The sequence below is a fragment of the Chamaea fasciata genome, unplaced genomic scaffold (genome assembly GCF_029207755.1).
Source record: "Chamaea fasciata isolate MVZ Bird 193981 ecotype frontalis unplaced genomic scaffold, bChaFas1.0.hap1 SCAF_10, whole genome shotgun sequence".
Lineage (NCBI taxonomy): Eukaryota > Metazoa > Chordata > Aves > Passeriformes > Sylviidae > Chamaea > Chamaea fasciata.
This window is the reverse complement of record NW_027094095.1, coordinates 20,711,474-20,730,811: the sequence shown is the minus strand read 5'-3', so window position 1 is coordinate 20,730,811 and position 19,338 is coordinate 20,711,474. Positions and strand designations below refer to the sequence as shown.

At 38.0% G+C, this 19,338-nt stretch overlaps 1 protein-coding gene across 4 annotated transcripts in view; it reads left to right on the top strand.

The window, feature by feature from the left end:
- The first annotated feature begins 5,880 nt into the window (after positions 1 to 5,880).
- PTGFR (prostaglandin F receptor) overlaps positions 5,881 to 19,338 on the top strand; it is a 48,561-nt gene continuing 35,103 nt past the window's right edge. For 2 of the 4 annotated variants that reach the window (XM_066192581.1, XM_066192576.1), the window contains exons 1-2: positions 5,881 to 5,959; positions 19,121 to 19,268. The gene's annotated coding sequence lies outside the window, so the exon portion shown is untranslated. Of the gene's footprint in view, positions 5,960 to 10,778; positions 10,866 to 18,747; positions 19,269 to 19,338 lie in introns of those variants that run through there. The other 2 variants (XM_066192577.1, XM_066192578.1) reach the window with 2 other exon arrangements.

Below are 19,338 nucleotides of genomic sequence, written 5' to 3'. Positions count from 1 at the left end.
GCACCTTATGCTTAAATTTTTTTATTTGTTCGCTAATGGCTAAAATATAAATAGTTGTTTATATTTTGGCAGTTGAATACTATTTCTTTAAATTCCTGTTTTAAAAGAAGTATTTGTCTTACATTATTTATCATAAGGTATATTTGCAAATTATATACTGAAATATCCATCCAGATACCTTGAAAGGTACATGATATATGTATATATAGATAGATAGTGCATATATATAGCTAAATATATATTTATAGGTGCTATAGCACAAGCCAGGAACACATTGAGCAGCAATTCACTTCTGAGTGGAACCATAGATCCTGAGGTGAATGCAGGCAGTGAGTGCAGAAGGGACTGAACCTGCTTTTATAGTCTACATAACACAAATAATATTTAGTGCTGGCAGATGGAATAAAGTGCTCAGGACTCGGTAATAAGGAACAAGAGCACAGCAGATAAGAAAACACTGAGTGTAGAGGGCATAACTCTGCAGCAGACAGTGTTTAGATGAGGGGCAATATAGCAAACTAATTATGTGCGAGTACAAACAGTCCTGGGCAGGAGTGCTTTGAGCCAAGCTCTTGGCACACGCAGCTCGTGCAGCCCAATTTACATCACCCTTTTTCGTGAGTAATGGAGCACCCTCCCCTAGAGCCGCTTAGCTCTGAGCATTTCTGTGTGCAGTTACTGCACACACGCAGTCCCAGAAACACACTCCTTCTTCAAAGCTGCAGATAATGAGGCATTTTTGCATTTATTTACATGCAATTAAAAATCCAGGGCCATTCACAGTTTGAAATGTAGATGCTTGTCATCTTTTTAATATTAAAAAAGGGGAATTCTAAATTTGTTTTTGTCAGCCAATAGGAATATATTTATTAACAAGTAAAAATGGATGAAAATGAAACTGAAAATCTTCGCTCAACCTCAAACATTAAAGTATTATTCTACAAGATAACAGGATTGTTTTGCCTCTTTGTCTCTTATTAGAATACTTTAGCATGTTTCATGTGATGGACAATTCCTTTTTTGGCCAACACAAATTGGCATAAATCCTTACTTTCTCTGATTCTTGGAATTGCTCAATAAAGCTTCATTTGAAGATTCACCTCAGATTGGCAAGAGCTGTCAACTGTCTTTAAGCTCTTGAGAACCAACTGGATTTTTAATAATGTCTCATTACATTAACTTCCCTGTCTGTGCCTTTGAGTTCACTTAAACACACAGGAATTCTGTCCCTTTACTTTGCATTAACTTCTGTCACATAATGGTACGTTAGCTTTTTTTTTTTTTTTTTTTTTTAAATTATTTTTCCTCTCCACTGGTATGTCATGTAAGAAATTACTGCAGAAATCATGGAATTAAAATTGCCAAAATGTTGTTCCTCTGGTTGTAATTAAACAACTGAAAAAACCCCACATTCATAAATGACAGTAGGAGAAAATTCTCCAAACTTCAGGAACAGGATATGTGAGTTACTAGAGTTTTGGCGTATTTACAGGAAGTTCTTTACTCATGAAGGAAAAAAAAAATTACTTTGTGATGTCCCCAGTAGGAGGTTTCCTTAACCTGAGCTTGAAACTGAATGTAAACTAGATTTTGAACTGTTGATTCAAGAGATCTATTACCTTTTTCAGTGTCTGAAGACTATACAGGATTACTGGCTTCAATTTTTGTCTGCTACTGTATATATAATAGGGTAGGATATAGCTCTGAATCTATAGTAATTCAATAGGCAAATTTAAATTGCCTTAGCTGTACATACTTTTTCTGTGCACTGTGGTGCATTATTGCCAAAATACGATAGTAAAAAATAGTAAAAAAATAATTGAAGAGAAGAAAAAAAATGCACTCTTGTAAAAAATATATAATTGGTCATGTTTCTTCTGAATTTTGCCAGTGGCCTGAATGGGAGAGAATACAGTCTTCATCCTGCTGAAAAGGAATAGGTTAGAGTTTAATTGCAACATTGTCACATTGCCTTTAAATTGTATTGTGACTGTGAATTGTGGTCAGAAAACTTCCTGGTCAGTTTTTGGTTCGTTCCAAAATATCAGGTAGGTATTGGGGATATATCTCAGTAAGTACTGAAACAGCTAAAAGGCTGCAAAGAAATTGGGTCTATAAATTCTTGCATTAGGGTCCCACTGGGGTCCCTTGCTTTGAAAATAAATTATTGCCTGAAAATAAATGAGAAGTCACTGTGTGAATGGCTGTAAGTCAGAAGGTTCTTTTGGAGTCGTATACATTTGTTGTGCTCCCTTTGTATTGTTTTACCTTCATGTGAGACACACGGATAAAAGGATGGAAGACACTGTATAACCTGACTGTGTTCCTGAGAATCCTCTATTTCTCATGTCCTTGCCTAATAGCTTACTACAGAAATGTTTATTTCCAAACAGCTATCCCTGTATTGCCTTTAGGACCAGCAGATAGGGTGACAATATTCAGGTGACAGAGTATTTTGTGAGCTAAAGTAGTTAAATGCAGACAGAAGCCATTCTTAAAGCGAATAAATTCCACATCTAGAGCCACGTACTTCCCTCTGTGAGAGAAGTTAAATGATGATGTATTCATGGGGGACCAGAGAGATTTAATGGAGCTATGTGCCAATACAATCCCTCTCCAGATTGCTGCCATTTCACCACAGGAATTTCAGGGCTCCTCCAGCTGTGATTTTCTGGGTGCCCTTTAAAATATTTTAACTGAGATAACTAGAAAAACCCTTTAGCTCTTAGGTTTTTGTAATAGAACCTGAGAATGGGGGCCATGCTCTTTGAAGCAAGTAAGTAAGGAGAAAAGAAAATTAAAAGACAAAAATGCAAAAAATTCACACAGTGACTCTTACAGGACCATTTCTTCTGTTGTTGAAATTTTAGTTTTCTTCAACAGTTTTAAATAGTTGCTTAATTTCCAGGCCTCAAAATCACAGAGAACAGTCAGAAAGATTTCTTACATTTTCTATGTGGGAAATAATTACTTGCATATACAGCATTTCCAGTGACCTCATATTTGTGGGTTGTCAGTCTGTCTTCTAAGAACTGGATGACTTTATATCCAAATTTTTTGAGTGTCTTCCAGTCTGGAGTGTATTGAGTTTTTTAATGTGCATATGTGTGACTTACTATGATTAGTTGTTGACACTTTTGAATGTGATACTTAAAGATTTCTGATAAACTCAACAGGATTTACCAGTTCTAGAAACAAATCAGAACTATTTATGCAGAGCACTCCAAAATTTAGATAGCCCAAGAATATAAGCTACTGAAAGCTGACAGAAGAGTTTCAGATTGGATATTAGGAAAAATTTCTTAATTGGAAGGGTTGTCAAGCATTGGAACAGGCTGCCTAAGGAAGTGGTTTAGTCACCATTCCTGCAGATTTTTATAAGACTTGTAGATTTGGCACTCAGGGACATGTTTTAGTGGTGGACGTGGCAGTTCTGGGTTAATAGTTGGACTCAGTGATCTTAAAGTTCTTTCCCAACCTAAATGACTTAATTATTCCTATTGTCCTTTGCTGCCTGTGTGGTGTTGTTGTTGCTTTCCAGACACATAGCATGTTTATTCAAGACATCTCTACCTTGAAGTATGTATCTCAACTGACTTGAAATATGAAGGCTGAGAAGCTTAACTCAAAAAAACCAAAAGAAACAAAAGATGCTAAATTGCAGAAATGGCCTGAAATCCAGCCTTGGTATGCTTTGCTGCCCATTTTTTAATATGTAAAATGTTCTCTTTGTGGATATCTTTGTTTACATTGGAGAGGAGCATTGCCAAAGGAAATGCAAAAGGGTTTGTATAGAGAAAAAGCAGATCTCTACTTATGAGTAGTAATTATGGGAATGATTTAATGCAGAATGCAATTATCTGGTGAAAGGTAAACGCATTGGAAATGCTCAAAAGCTCAGTTCCCATTACAATACACGTGAATGATACACCTAGAAACAAAAGAAGCTGGATTTGATGATACAAAAATGGTAGCTAACAATGAGAGCATTTGGAGCTGTGTTCCCAGCAAATCCCACACCATTTTCCCTCCTGCCTGCTGCTTATCTGTGAGGCTGGGCTCCCACTTCTGCATCATTACTGACTTCATCCAGAATCCTCAACAATGGGAAAGCAGTGACAAATTCAGCCACTTACTGCAACTGCCAGAGTGACAGCAGCAGAGGGAGAAGACAAAGCAAAGCAAAAGAAAGCTGATGCTAACAACAATGACATCTAAAATCTATCTGACATGGGCTGGAGCCTGTGCTGTAGAGGTCTGCCTGCCAGCACACTGGTTGTAAACTGGCACCATGTGCTACAGAGATGGGCAATAAATAAATAACATTGTTTTGTGCACAATAAAGATGAGTCAGGATGCTGACGAGGCAGGGGATGATTCACATTCAGCCTTCAGAACTCCATCAGCTGTAAGCTATTTTGCTTGCCCTCAGGAATTCATTAACTGGGATGGGGAAATAGATAGCTATTACTGTGTTACTGCTGTGCTTGGCTACTATATGTTAATTTACAATTGTTCCACGTTCAAGGAAATTGTTGCTTATTCCTCAGGTGGCTGTAGTAAGGACGCTGTGAGAAGTTGCATATTTTAGGATGTGTGTCCACTAGATTGAATCTTTCTGCAATTGCAAGCCATGGAAGTGAACAACAAGAAGCAAAGCAAATTAACTGGAGTCTGACTTCTCCTCTGCCACAAGCGCCTTTCTGAGGAAATATTAACAGGATTTTTCTCAGTCTTGCACCCAATATTTTAATTCCTTTTACATAATTTTGTGCCTTTTTCATTCTTCCTAGAGCATGACAATGCCAAGGTCTCCAAGCTACACGTGTTCTCGTTACAAGAGATATGTGAAGAAAAAGTGCAGCTCAGTTTGAAGCTATAATTTCCTTTATTTTTACTTCTTCATGGCCATGAAAGAGCTCCATTCAGTGCTGCATCCTGTCCTTGCATATTGATGGAGCTTGTTCCTTTTCTCTGTTGATCAAGTCTAAATAACACAAAGACCCATCAGGTCAGTCACAAATGTCATGTGAGGGTGTTACAACTTGGGGAATACAGGCACAAATTTAGAAATTAACTTGTGTGGTAGAAAAATTACAGAACTGGTTATTCTGAGAGGCCACTAAAATCTCCTGGTGTCCTGGTTCGTTTTCCTTACATGGGAGGATCTGAAGGCAAGGTTCTGTAGGTAAAAGAAAATTCTTACGTGGCCATACTGCATGGTTTAAAAGCTCTTATTTTTCTGTCTTTATTACAGCTTGACAACTGTGATTGGAAGCAAATGTCTAATTTGAGAAGGACAATGCAGGGATACAGTTGCTGTCTGGCACAGTCTTCTGTTCTGTGTAAACCTGCACAGCCATGAGCATCCAGCTTTGGGCAGCATGGGATCCAGATGGATCTTTTTGCCGAGTCTGGGATTTTTGTTTACAAATGTTTCACTCCCCCAAAAAACACAAAACAACTTAAAAACTCCCCACATACAGTTAATATAGTCGTTAAAAAAATGCATTTGATTTTCATATATATTTAACACATGTCCTGAAGGTAGAGATGCTGAATTTTCTTGCTAGATTTTGACTTCATTTTAACCTTTTCTGTTCCTTGGTCTTATTTTTTGTTTGAATATGAGTTTTGACATGCTGTCTGAGTATTTTTTTTCAGCTGAACTTTTTTTCCATGTTTCCTAATGACAAGAGTCTCCTTCTGCTTCACTAGTTGTACTTGTGTGTTACAACACATCACTGCAGGAGGATTGTGTTTGTCAAACAAAATTAAAAGGTATTTAAAGAACAGACTTCTCCAGTACCCTGTAGACTCCTGGAATAAATTTTGTGACACGGGAGGCAAACTCAACATGCTTTTGACTAAACTTTAGATGGAAGATTTTTTTATATCTGCTCAGGATATATCTCAGGATGGTGCGCCAGGAAACAAGCCTAACTCCTGTAGCATACAGGTGAGTATTCACAGGAGAAAATTGCTCTGCAATAATTACCAATATACCCTATGCTTTGCCATCCAGTAGCCATAAATGGCTCCTAAAACTTTCTTCTGTCTTCTTTTTAGATGCTTTTAAATGTAACCTTTCTGTTATTTTACTTCATCATTTCTATCTCATTTTTCATCCTGTAGTTAGGAACAGTAATTTTCTTCTTTGTTTATGAAAAGATTTTGAAAGATGTATGAGTATTTACTCTACTTCAAACAACCATGTCAATCAAATTCTGTATAAAACATATATTCCACTTTAATATGGTTTAGATTATGAAATGCAGAAATATAATATTTTCAAATGGAATCTTTTGATCATCTCTGCTAGGAATACAACATCTGAGCATGGGGTATGCTGAAATCTCCAACAGCAACCCAGAATTAGATCTGTCTATCTGAAATCCCTGAAATGATCTGGCAATATTTCCTAACTGCCAAATTGCACTAAGGAGAGTTTGAAACAGATAAATTTTTTGCTCATTATGAATTGTTGTAATTGCTCTAGGAGTGTGAACAGCTGTCCAGAAGACAGTCTCCATGCCTGACATGGCATTAGTGAAATAAAGAATCATCACATGCCCTCTGCCAGTATTGCTGTCTAGACAAAACATGTATCAAAGTGCACCTGAATATGATGCAAGATTCTCGCTTGATATAAACTTGACTTGAAGAGAGTCACACATTTAAGGTCTTTGACTGAAAACTAAAGACTTGACTCACAATGCAAAATATTCTCAGGAAAGATTATTTCTTCCAAAAGTTTAATTCTAATAGGGAATGAAGTTTTTTGATTTCTTTTCAAGTTGCATTTGATCCAGGAGTTGTTTACTGCCTTACAGGTGGCATGATATAACTTTTTTGTAATGCATGGAAGAAAAATAGAAATCAAAGTCTGGTTAGTGGTAAAGAGAAGTTAAAAAAATTATATGGAAAATTATTTGAAAATTAATTATATGGACTAGTTTGAAAGAAAAAACCTTGAGATTTGGTGGTTGGGACAGGGGGAAGTGTTTGAGACAGAAACATGCAGAAGGAAATAGGTCTTAAAGTAACTTTACCTTTTACCTGTGTAATGCTAAATCTGAACTGATGCACAGTGATCTGGAATTTGGTATTCTAAAGATTATGACATTTATTTTCTTCATCTCTTTCTTTTCTGGACTCATCTCCATTGAGTCTGACCAACTTAGTCTATTGGCTGTTTTATTTGAGATTCCATTACTGTTCATTAATCATATTTAGGCAGGATGAATCCCCATGTTCCTGCTTGAACAGTACATCCAAGGCTGTATTGGACATACCTCAATATAGCTCTTAAATTCTTTTGATTTAATGTGATTTTTCCAATTTTTTGCATATCATGAGATTTGGGAGTCGATCGAGCAAACTCAACCCAATGCTTATGTGTCAATTTTTGTCAGTGGAAAAAACAGAACAAACGATTCTTGATACAAAGCAGAGCCTGCCTGGGGTCTAATTTTAGATCACAGCTATAACTGTTACTCTTGCCAAGTCCCATTCACTCCCTAGAGTGGTCACTTGGTTTGCAATTGTGAGTTTAGGCTTGTGCTGAAGGATTTTACTGTGTGCTTTGTGGTCAGTCTCCAGCATTTCCATCATTAAACTCCTTAAAGCAAACTCTCCCTTTGGCAAGCAGTGCCCATGCAGTGAGAAGTTGATCACCTCTTGCCACAGCAGTTACCAAATCACCAGGTGGGGACATGTTCAGCAACACTCTGTTGTAAGACAAAGGCCAACTCTTTCTCCAATGTTTGTTTATTTCTCCTATGTCTGCTTAAAAAACATTTTTGAAATATCTGTAGTCACCAGTTCTTCATGGTTATTGCGTGTGCTCACTCTGTGATTAGAGTCAGTTGATATTAGATTTCTTTACACTGTGTTCCTTGTTGCCTTTTGGAATTCTGCAAGAATAATTCTAAACTGTCTGTAGATGCTACTCACTGAAATCTGTGCAGGCAGGTTTCATGGTCAAAAGATATTTCCTGTGCTTGTTGGCTGATCCAGCTTACTGACCTGCAGGTAGCCCCTCCAAAAAGCCAGCTATGCTTGTTGCTCAGTCCAGGTTTGGGGTAAATGGTCAGTACAGACATTAGATATCCGTGCCTGTTGATTTTTTAGCAATGTATGAGAAAGTTCTTGGTTTGATAATAGTTCCTAGTGAATGACTTCATAATTTAAATTTACTTAGATTATTTTCCCATTGATGTCTAATTCTTCAGTTGCAAATTGGTTGGGATATCATGTATCTTCATCTTGCTTTGACTTTGGACTCCACTTGCACCTTGACAGACAACAGCACCACTAATCCTTCTGGATCCGTGGTGTGTCATGGCAGTGCTTCTAGGAGCTGGGGAAGGATTTTGCATATTCAGAAGTAAATGACATATGATCTCTGTCAGTTTTATGCAGCCTTCAAGGAAAGTGATGAACAAATGGATGTATCTTGCAGAGGATGAGAGACCTTCAGCAGAAAATGGCTGGAGAAAGGTCAAACTTGTGACTATTTTATGTTGTGAAATATACATTGTGAAACTAATGAAAAACTTACGGAACTGGTTTTTACAGAGTAGAGGAAAAGCGGAATCAGGCCCACAGGGAGAAGCAATAAGTATGGAATATGAAGAGTACAAAAGTTTTATTTACACAAAGACTTAGTAAAACAAGCTGTGTTATTGTAGCTGAGTCTGCCTGATTTGCTATCCAAACACAATATTAATGATACATAATTGGCACCCTATCAGTGCCACAGGAGTGGAATGTTGTTGTGCAATGTTCTGTTTTCAGAGCAGTTCCCTTTCACGGTGCATTACCAGCAAGGTCTGCTACACAGTGCAGACAGAGAGAGGTAGCGCCTCATGTGCTTTGGGAAGATGTGTGATAATCCTCAGCAGTAATGACAAACCATGGTGTTTCTGACTGCCTGTGTTCTGCTCCAGAGGCTGCTGCAGCCTTTCGTGTGAGATGAAGCTTAGCCAAGGATTGCTCAGATCCTTGGACTGCTGGAACGCAGGACGCTTGGTCAGGTCCCTGATCCCCCTCTGCCTTCTGCTGAGCTGTGTTCCCACCCAAGACACTGAAGAGCTCCAAGGAGCCTGATTCTGGCAAATGCATCACAGTTCTGTAGGCGCCACTGCAAAGGAGCACAGAAGACCTTGATTTGCTCAGAAGCAAGTGGGAACAAATACGATCCTTTAATACAAAATGCTTCATCCCCTGGCAGTAATTTTCTTCCATGTTTCTTTGTTGTTTGTTTTGCAGTTGTATTTCTTAATTTTCTTCCTTTTTTTGTACTCTTGTAATGCCATATTGATGACATCCTTTAGAAACTGTGGTGTTTGCTGCAATATTTTGAGTTTTTCAGTATGTTTCTATTAACATGTTAAAAACTCTCTGTTCACTCAAGCTGATGAAAGGAACAACTTTGATTCTGCGACAGGGCTGCATGTGGTGCTCACTAGCACTCATGGGGCATCATTCCTATTTTTTTCTGATATAACTGGTTTCCAGAAGTTGGCAAGCCTTCAACATTTAAAAGATGGAGGTTTGAAAAAACTAGAACTGCTTGGTAAAGGTAGACTGTAATTCTGCTCTTTATTGCTCAATAGTTCAGTTTAAAATATATTCGAATTAGCAAGCTCAGAACTTGACTGGGACATCTTTAGGAAGCAGCTATTTGTGCTATGGGTCAGTATGGAGCTGGCAAACAGAGTATAGGTCTAAACTACTCCTTTTGGTCCTCCCAGACTCCATTTTCTGTCATTTTCCTATTAGCTGAGACCTGACATATGTTTCTGGGGGATATAGAACTGGGGTTTTTTGGTACTTCCAACAGTTACAGATGTTTTGATGTTCCTCTGCTCTCCTCCCTCCCACCCCCTCTATTTGGAGGTGTTTGCTTCAATGTCAGTCACATTTGACAGTTGTTTCTTAAACTTTTCTGTAAGTACAGATGTATAACACTGCTGTCACCAGGAAAAATGTGGGCTTTCACTTGTGGTCAGAAAGAACTCTGAAGTTTGCATAATGCATTTCTTTCCTGGAAATTTTTTTGTTCCTACAGCATTGTATATCACTGTGATTTTGTAGCATGGCTTGTGCTTTACTCTCAGAACACATTTCATATAGGGAAAGGTTTTCAGAAACCCTAAGTGCTCTGGGGGCCATAGATGGAGTAATTTCCATTTTCATTTTAATTTTGAGCCACCAACCATCAGGAGCAGTTTTGCTCTGCAGCTGTTTCTGGTTGGGTTAAATTCGGAAGCTGCTTCTTCTGTGTATCATGTCAGTGGAAAGAGTACAGCTGAAACTCCAGTATTCCAATCTACAAAGAGTCAAAGTTGTGCTTGCTTTGGACTTCCTTTCTAGAGGAAACTTAAACAAAACAGGTTCAAATCTCTTTTGCAAGAGAAAATCTTGTCCAGAATACATATAACAGATGGACACTTGTATTTCCTCTGTTATAAATACAGACAAATGAGCCAAAGTCTTCAAGGGAACCTGTGAATTCTAATGCAGAGGGAGAAAAGTAGGTGGGGAAGGAGCTGAACTAGTGCTTATATGCCACCTAAGCAGATAATATTAGATCAGTCACTGGCAGCAAAGCCAAGAGTAGCAGTAGAACAAAAAAGCACTGTCACATGCAGTAGTGCCAGTGTGTCTAGAGCTTTACTAGGTCTAGAGGATATGAATATGGGAGATATTGAGAAGGAAAATGTTGTGTATTTGCATACTGCTCTTTGGTTTTTTCTGTTTGTTTTGTACAGATCTGGGATGTGCATGGGAGCCCCAGGCAGTCCTTTTGTACTGTGGAGATCTGGAAAACTGACAAGTCCTCCCAGTGGGGGTAGCAGGTAGTTAACACAATAATACCAAAATTAATTTTCCCTAAACCATGTTGTTCCTGAACTCAGTCTGGGGTCTGTACACATCTTTCTGGGTTAACCAGAGCCGTCTGCTGGGTGCATGATGGACTAGATATTGCTAAAGGCTAAGTGGGAAATATTCCACACCTTGAGTATGACAAATGTGTTCTATCCCTACATTGTGAAATTCCAGCTGCAGATAGTGTGGACTAGAGGAATTACACACAATCTCAAGAAACCACAGCTTCATTGCAATTTTTTTTTATCTGTTCTGCTGTTTATCAAGCAACTGCCAAGAAGTAGGAGGCTCTCATCTTGATTTCTCACTGAAATTAAGAGAAGTAGTTTGTGTACGTCTTCCTGAACACTTTCTGAAACATTCCAGCTGGCATGATAATTTGTGAGCTATTTATCTTGCCTGAAATTCAGCCGCTAAATTATTTGTCAGCTGTATTCCTTGCATTCATTGTGTTCTGATCTCCTAAATAAAACAGCTGTGAATGTATTTACAGTCTGAGGAAGCTGGAGCAGTGATGGAAGTCTGCAGTTTTAGTCATCGCTCATCAGCTGACGTAAAGGCAAAACCAAAGGGGAGCATGTGCTTACTTGCTCTCTAGTCTTTAACTATATCCATGTATTGCCATTTAATTTGGATAGATCAGAGAAATCATTATTCAAAACTTCTGATAATTCAGGTCTGTGAGGGCATATTAAATCCCAAACATTATATGGAAATATTGGTAAGGACTCCAGAAAATACAGCTATGTATATTCATGGCCGTGGTGAAATATAAAATAACTTCTCAGAGCAAGGAATGAAATTCAAAAACCAAAAATCACAAGTTATTTAATGATTAGTCTGTAAGTAGAAAAAAAATCTAAAATGTTCTATTTTCAAGCATCCTGAAATTCTGTTGCCTCAAGCAGGCCTTCCCACAGATCCTTATCCAAATACACTAAAGTTGCTTCTGAAACTTTAGTGACGACAGAGAAAATGTTCCTGTATTTATCTAGAGAATTCACTTTGTTACCACAAAGTCACAAATGTCTTTAGAATACTTCGTTACTGTGTTTGGTTTAGAAAAACAACATCTAATTGACAGCAGTTATCTTAGAGCATAACCAAAAGATGGCAGCAATCCAATATTTTTTCTACCAAACAGACAAGAAACAGTTTATTTAAGGTTTTATGAACTCTGCTGTGTTATCAGAAAGGAAAGATCCTATGGATTCTATTTCCTATTGGAAATGAAGTGATTAATAAAAAACTGCAGAGTATTTTTTACCTCTCAAATTGTTTTAACTTAAGAAAAAAAAGCAGAGAATGAACCATATTGAGATGAAGAACTTGCCAGACCAAGAAGAAATATCTTTTGTTTAAATGTTTTCATGTTGGACAATTCCCAGATGGGACTTCAGCCTGTAGCGGCAAAAAGACCCAACCAGACCCCCAATAAAGAATTAATGTCCCAAAACACAAGGAACTGGAGAGACAACCAGAAAGAGACAAATTTCCTTACCCTTTCAGAGTGAACCTGCCATGATTTTAAGGTGTGTAACCTTAATATCTGTGTGCTTCGACTTCCGCGGTGACATTCACAACGGAAATGACCAGATTAATGACTTGGTCTTCTCAGGCCTTCCTGCAGCCCTATGAGGTCAAGGAAAAGGTCCCCAGTGACTCCATTTTTGTCTGAATCAGCTGCTGTCTGGTGGCATGCCAAAAGGGCCTCAAATTGTGCAATGTACTAATTTGCACCTTATGCTAGGTTTGGATTATCAGAGCAGTCAGGGAGGTGATAACAAAACAGAAGCTACAAAGAGAGTTTGGGCGGAAAATGGGGAATTAACTGTTTATTGGGCTGATTGCAGTGCAGAAAAGTTCTCAAACAACAAACCCTCAAATAACCAAGTTTTCAAACAAAGAGCCTTTACTCCCAGCCCCAAGGATTTTCAAGTTCAAACACCTCACAAATCATAGTGCATAACATCTTTCAAAACAGAAAATCCCTTAGGAAAAGGTTTCTCATAATTACAAATTTCCTTGCAGGAGATTGCTCAACAACTCTTAAGCAACATTTCCATTATGTACAAAGCCAACACAAAAGCTTGTAGTGTTCCAGAGTGCATTCACTTGCTGGTGTAGCTGTGTGAGGTTACTGCTTTGTAGGGTGAATATGAATTAGGGACACAATCCTGGTGACCGATCCTCACTCTTGTGAAGTGACATTTTCACATATTAAGGTTTTTCATACATTTCAGCAGGACTGATGCCCTGCTATTCAACCAGTGAGGTACCTCACTGCAGAAATACTCCGGGTGGCTGAAGGCTGTCCTGATCAGGGGCCATCGCTTCTTTTAAATGATGAAAATCCCACTAACATTTTCTTTGGCTTACTATTTATTTTTTGGTAGCTCAAGGTTCCAGGCTTAAGTCAGCCATTTCATGATATGTGATTCACTGCTGTCTTCTGAACAGAAGCAAGTTGTCCAAAGGAAGCAGGGGGTGTAGGCCTTGCTTTTTCCTATATAAAATTTTAAGAGAAAAGCTACAGGAGAAAAGGGTCAAAAAGACTTCAACAGCTGAAATGTAATGGAAAATTTGCCTGCGCTCAAAAGCCTTAATCTTTTCTTTGTGACTTTTGGCTTACCCTGATATTAGATAATTCTAGTTATACAACTCTAAATTGCTACTGGATTTTCTTCCTGAGGGTGGAAAAGTGAATTAATTGTGTTTAACCTCTTGCAGAAATTCAGATTCTTTCCTTCATATCCCTGCTGTGTTTTATTTAGGCAGCTGCTGCCTACAGCTGTGAAGGCACACCTTGTTTTGTTCCCAGGCCTGCAACTTCCCAGTCCTCCTTGCAATTACTGCGGTGCAGTCAGTGCTACCCAAATTTATAAGCCAGGAGGGTTGAAAGCAGCGTGTGATGTGGCTCTAGAAGAGGCACATAAATTCCTTAACCTCTTTGTTAAATAAACAAAATATTGATGCTTGTGGCGAGTTAAACATCTGCATTTCACTTCAAGCATTAAGTGAACTTTGAAAATGCAGTATCCTCTGTTTTTATTAAATTCAACAGTTTGACAAAACTTGGCTGTTGAAAGTACTTTTAAAAGAAGTGACCAGTAAAGAATGGTATCCTTTATCATGCTGGAAAAAAGATGCTCATGCATGTACCCTTCATGTGGATGGTGGCTTCTTTACTGGTCTTACTAAGTGTGTTACTTTTTGTCGATGTGGTAATTAATTTATATGTTAAAATTCAAGGCTTGTCCTTTCAAGAAAAAGCTGCATAGGAAGAGGGTCATTCTCATAATTATCCTAAAGCTAAAAGATTGTTTGTTTTTCCAGGAGGAGATACAACATGAACAGATTTTTTTTCCCGAAAAAAGCAAAAGCACGAAATTATTTAGAAATTTAAATAACTTCTGAGAAAATCTGGACTATCACACTGGTCCACACTAAACCCCAAAGGAATTCAGGACACACATGAATTTTTCTTTAAACCTTTTTCTTTGACCTATTTTTTAGGTAAATATTTTGCTTCTCAAAGTATAGTACTTCAGGCAATACAGGATGAGAATATGCCCTGGGATATATGCTAACCAGGGTTTGCTCCCATGATGTCCCAATCTACTGCTCTGGTCTACTCATGGGATGAGTGGAATTTCTTCTTGGAGTGTGCAGGGCAGAGTTAATGCCCGAGTAACCCATATTTTGGATGATTTTCCCACAGAAAAAGGTGACATTTGTGAGTGGTGTTCCTTATTTCACTTATCAAGGAGCAAAGTGCTGTAACTCAAAAGCTGAGAAGAAGAAACTCTGAGAAGAAGGTCACAGGCATGAGGTGACAACAGCTCCCTGAGGCTGAACATGTCACTTGTCACTGACCCAAGCAAAGAGTGTTGGCTGAAGCTGGCTCCTTTCTTCTAGAGAAGGCTTCAGAGGGCACAGCCAGCACATTCCCACAAAACCCAGCCCTGCTGCTTTACGTAGCCAGGCCTGGCATGGGAATGATCCCTGGGCTGCCTGTGGGTCTTCTGTGACCCGAGAGCCACATGATCACCACCTCTGGTACACAGAGGAAAGCACACAAAGGTTTTTTTTTTTTTTCATAAAGCTTTCTGACTCTGGCTGGTATTGCTAAGTATGTCTGATTTATTTCTCTTTGAATGAAATGTTTTGTTTAATCTCAAATGATCTGTCTTAATTGACTGTGTATGTGGAAACATTTCAGTTTGGGAGAGACCCAAAACAATAACCAATAACTTGTTCTTTTTGGTTGTTGTTGGTTTTGGGCTTTTTTTCCTGTTGGCTACTGAACAACAAAAAAATTATTTGCGTGTTTTCTGTTTTACCACCAGCTGCAGAGGACCTCAGTAGGATTATGCCTTTAGTTGAACCTGAAAATCAATGTGAAATCAATGTGATCAAAATCAAAGCAGGCTCAGAGAAACAACCAGGATAGAGAAGACAGGGTAGTTTGCTGTTTTAGATGTATTTCTTTCTTTATGACAAACTTGAATTCAAACTGAATTAATATTGAATCTCTTGAAGGTCATATTATCTGGGGATTCATGGTTTCCTTTGGGTGGGTATAGAAATAGAGCCATAGGTGATGCACACGTTCTGTTTCAGGATAGTGTTCACTTGTCACTATATCGTGTGAGCAGCTGGTTTAGATCAGGACATAATGACAGGTTTTAAACTTGTTAAAAATTGTTTTTTTCTGTATCAGGACTTCATACTTTAAGTCATCAACAGAATTACAATTTCCAGACAGTATGAGCTTTAAAATAGTCAGCTGGGGTCTCCAGATCAGCTACGTCTCTAGTGAAGGTAAAAGACAATGTGGAGAAGGAGACCGCATGAAAGACAGGGAAATAATTTTTCATGTTTGTCTTACAATAATGTAGTACAGAATAGAAATGGAAGTAATGCTGTTAGAAACTACCCAACACAACAGGGTTTAGAGAGATGAACAAGGGCTTTGGCTGTATTTTGCTGCAGAAAGAAGTCTGAGGTGTGACTGAAGACTCATGTTGCCTCTCCTGTAGAGCCAAGTAAAAGCTGTGGTTTCTGCTGCATCTACGTCAGTAGTGTTTGACTCTCAGATGGAAAATAAGAATTAAAAAAATTCCATTCTTGTTTGTCCAAGCACAAATTAAGTAACTATAATTTTCTTAGTCTGCTGTGACATTGGAGAAATGGAAATAGCTCACTTGGGTGATGTCTATGAAGGTACTCTCCCTCTCTTCTTTCCCTTTGTCCTCAAGGACTTTGTTATTTCAAGCTGTCATTTAATATGTTGATCACCAAATTAAACACGTACAACTACTGTTATTTTGCATTGTTGCCACAGGAAAGATGTTAAAGCAGTTATCCAGTAAACACAGCTTTGATTAGGTGAAACACAGTTGCCAAGAGTAGCTCACGTGAAGAATGAGGTAAAGAATGTGGAGTAAAGTTAAAAGGTGTGTTTTAGGTAGGCTAGATGTGTAATTAGGGTCAATCCAGGGGTCACTTTTGGTAAATTAGCAACTTCTTTTTTTATTTTTTTAAACTCAGTGCTGCATGTCTTTGAAAAGGCTAAACTGAAAGACGCAGCAGTCTCAATTACACTTTGGAAGAGTTCCTGTCAGACCTACTTATGTCCGTCTGCAAGTTCAGCATGTGGGATCACACTGAGGTTTTCTTAACAGCAAGCAGAGCAAGGAATGTCACTGAAAGAAAACAAAACTGAGTTCTGTGGAAAATAGTGAATCAGTGAGAAGCTGCACTTTCTGGGAAAGCTTTTGTAAATGAAAGAAGGAGAAACTAGACAGCTAAAAGAATCTTATACTGTAAGGAAATCAAATTTCTCTAAGCAGGTGTGTTAGTGGTGCTGGTTTGATAATCAAAGAGAAATGTTTGCAGGCACTGTGTCCTCAGACCATGGGCACAGCACTGGCACTGCTGATGGGTTTGCTAATCTGGGTGCAGAGCTAAACTCTAGTAAGCCTTGGTTTCACAGCTCCAACTCAAGCTGTGAATATGCTTGGTTTGTAAGATAAGAGGTCCTGATGCAGCATTATCCACTGTCCATCTGCCTTCCTATTGCCAAAGTTTTGCTACAAAATGGTGCTGTGACATTTACAGTGGAGGTGTGGTAAGAGGGAACTACAACTTTTCTCCTCCAAAACGGCCTGCAAAGTAGCCCACCTAAGCTTTATATTGTGAGTTACTACAGAGAAAAAAATTGTCTTAGGAGCTTGATAATTTTTCTCCATGTTTTGCTGTTATTGTTGCCTCCAAACCCAGGTACACTGGGGAAAAAAAAACCAAAATACCTAAGAAAGCCTGGCTTACCATATGTAATTTTACCTCACTTTACATGTATTGTATATATGACTTTCTCTAAGTCTTTGTAGATGAGATATCATTATGTAAAGAGAATCAAGGAAAAGAAATGATTGGGAAAAAGTTGGGTCAGTTATTTGGTGAAATTGTGGTGTTTTCTCCCTCCTGTCAATAAATTGATCTTATAATGATAATGCCAACAAGATTTGGGATATGAGTGCAGCATAATGGCCTCCATTTGATTATTGTTCTCTGGTTATCAGTTGCCAACAATCTTCACTATCATTAGTTCTACCTAAAATTTTATTGTTCTTTTTACAAAAGATAGCAAGGATTGGACTGAGCTCCTTTCTCTAAAAGTGATAAGATTAGGATTAGTATACACCGGCAAGGCAATGTAGTAATACCAATTTATCACCTCTTCCTTAGTCATGATTTCCTCAGTCCTACTTCTCAAACTTCCTATCCTCAAAGTAAATTACATGATTAGTTTATTTATTTTTTCCCTGTGGTTATGCTACTGTAACTCAATGAAGTCTATCAGTCTCTGTTTTATTTCTTATTTTCACTGTTAGACAAAAGTAAAATCCTGAATAGGAGGTCAAACATGATACAGTGGGAACAAACACATGATATTTTTTCCAATACATTTCCAGTGTTTTTTCTTTAACTGGTCCAAATATTGTTTTTCACAAAATGTCAAGAAAATAATTTAACCATTCTATCATAACTATTCTCTTGTGAGTAGATTTTTTATTTTCTATCTTCCTACTTTTTCCAATTACCTGTTATCTAAATTAGGTAAGAGCTTAAAAGGTAAGCAATATAAATAATTACCTAGGACTTTTAATTAAATTTGGATAATTTATCATTTAACGGGACAGGGTGCTAGGCCATCTTGTCTACATTGTATTTTTGCCAAGAAAGGTTGGATCAGACGATCCTTAAAGTCCCTTCCAGCCTGGGTCAATTGGAATATTGACCATTGGTCTGAGTCATCCCTTTCCACTGTAAGTGTGAACTGCATTGGCAGTAACCATATGTACAGCCTTTGGTACATGGCTAACAGATCTAACACACACAAAGACTTTGAAGCTGGGATTAGAAATGTTAAAAACATCCCAAAAAACTCGTCATACATGGACACGGACCAAACTCTAGAATGGAACAATATCTGTGTCTCTCAAGATTGGATTTCCATTATGGAGCAAACACACAAACTGGGCGGATAGACACTGAGCGCTTTTCAGCTGTGTTTAATTTTCCTTCATCTGTTAACCAGGAAACAGGTATTATTATTTCGTTTTATACAGGGGGATCAGAAGTAGAGAGAAATTTATTTAAGGTCATTCAGGAAGTCTACAGCAGAACAGAGGAAATCAGGAATTTCTGAGTTCCAGACCAGGACACTAAACGTGGGACAGCTCATTTCCTCTCTGTAGGAGACTCTGCTGCCAAATTGCATTAGATGAGAACAAGTCCCTCTTGTTTACATTTCTTTAAAACAAACCTTCATTAGGACTGGATTCAATACATCACAAATACATTATCAAGATTACCATGAAATGTTTATAAATCTCTAAATCCTAAGGATAGGATTGGCTCACGTAAATGAAAATGAGATAACAAGACTCAGGACAAAAGCAAGTAAGTTTTCTGAGGAGTATGGTTGTTTGCTGATGTAAAGCAAACAAATTGAAGAAACTTGGACAAGTTTTTATGAATTGGGAATAACTTGTTTGTGTGATTGAATATGTCAGAATAATTTAAAAGCTCATTTATTATGAAACCGAATCTGCTTGTTTGAATACTGCATGTCATCTAATCCCCCGAGGCTGTTTATATAAAAGCAAACAATCTGCTAATGTTAATAATTTTACTCACTTCCCTCATTTCTCAGTTCTTTCTTGAGAAAAAAAAAGAAAAAAAAAAAAAAAGGAAAAGAAAGGAAACCACTTTTGTGCAAGATTCCTAAACTTACAGAGACTGCCCTTTTGCAAGAGCCCAGTGCTGCTGAGCTGCCATTGTCTGCAAAAGATGTTGCTCAAGTAAGTAATAGAAAAAACCTCTGCTTTAAAATCAAATTGAAACTGTTTCTGCTTAGTATTAGCCTTACCG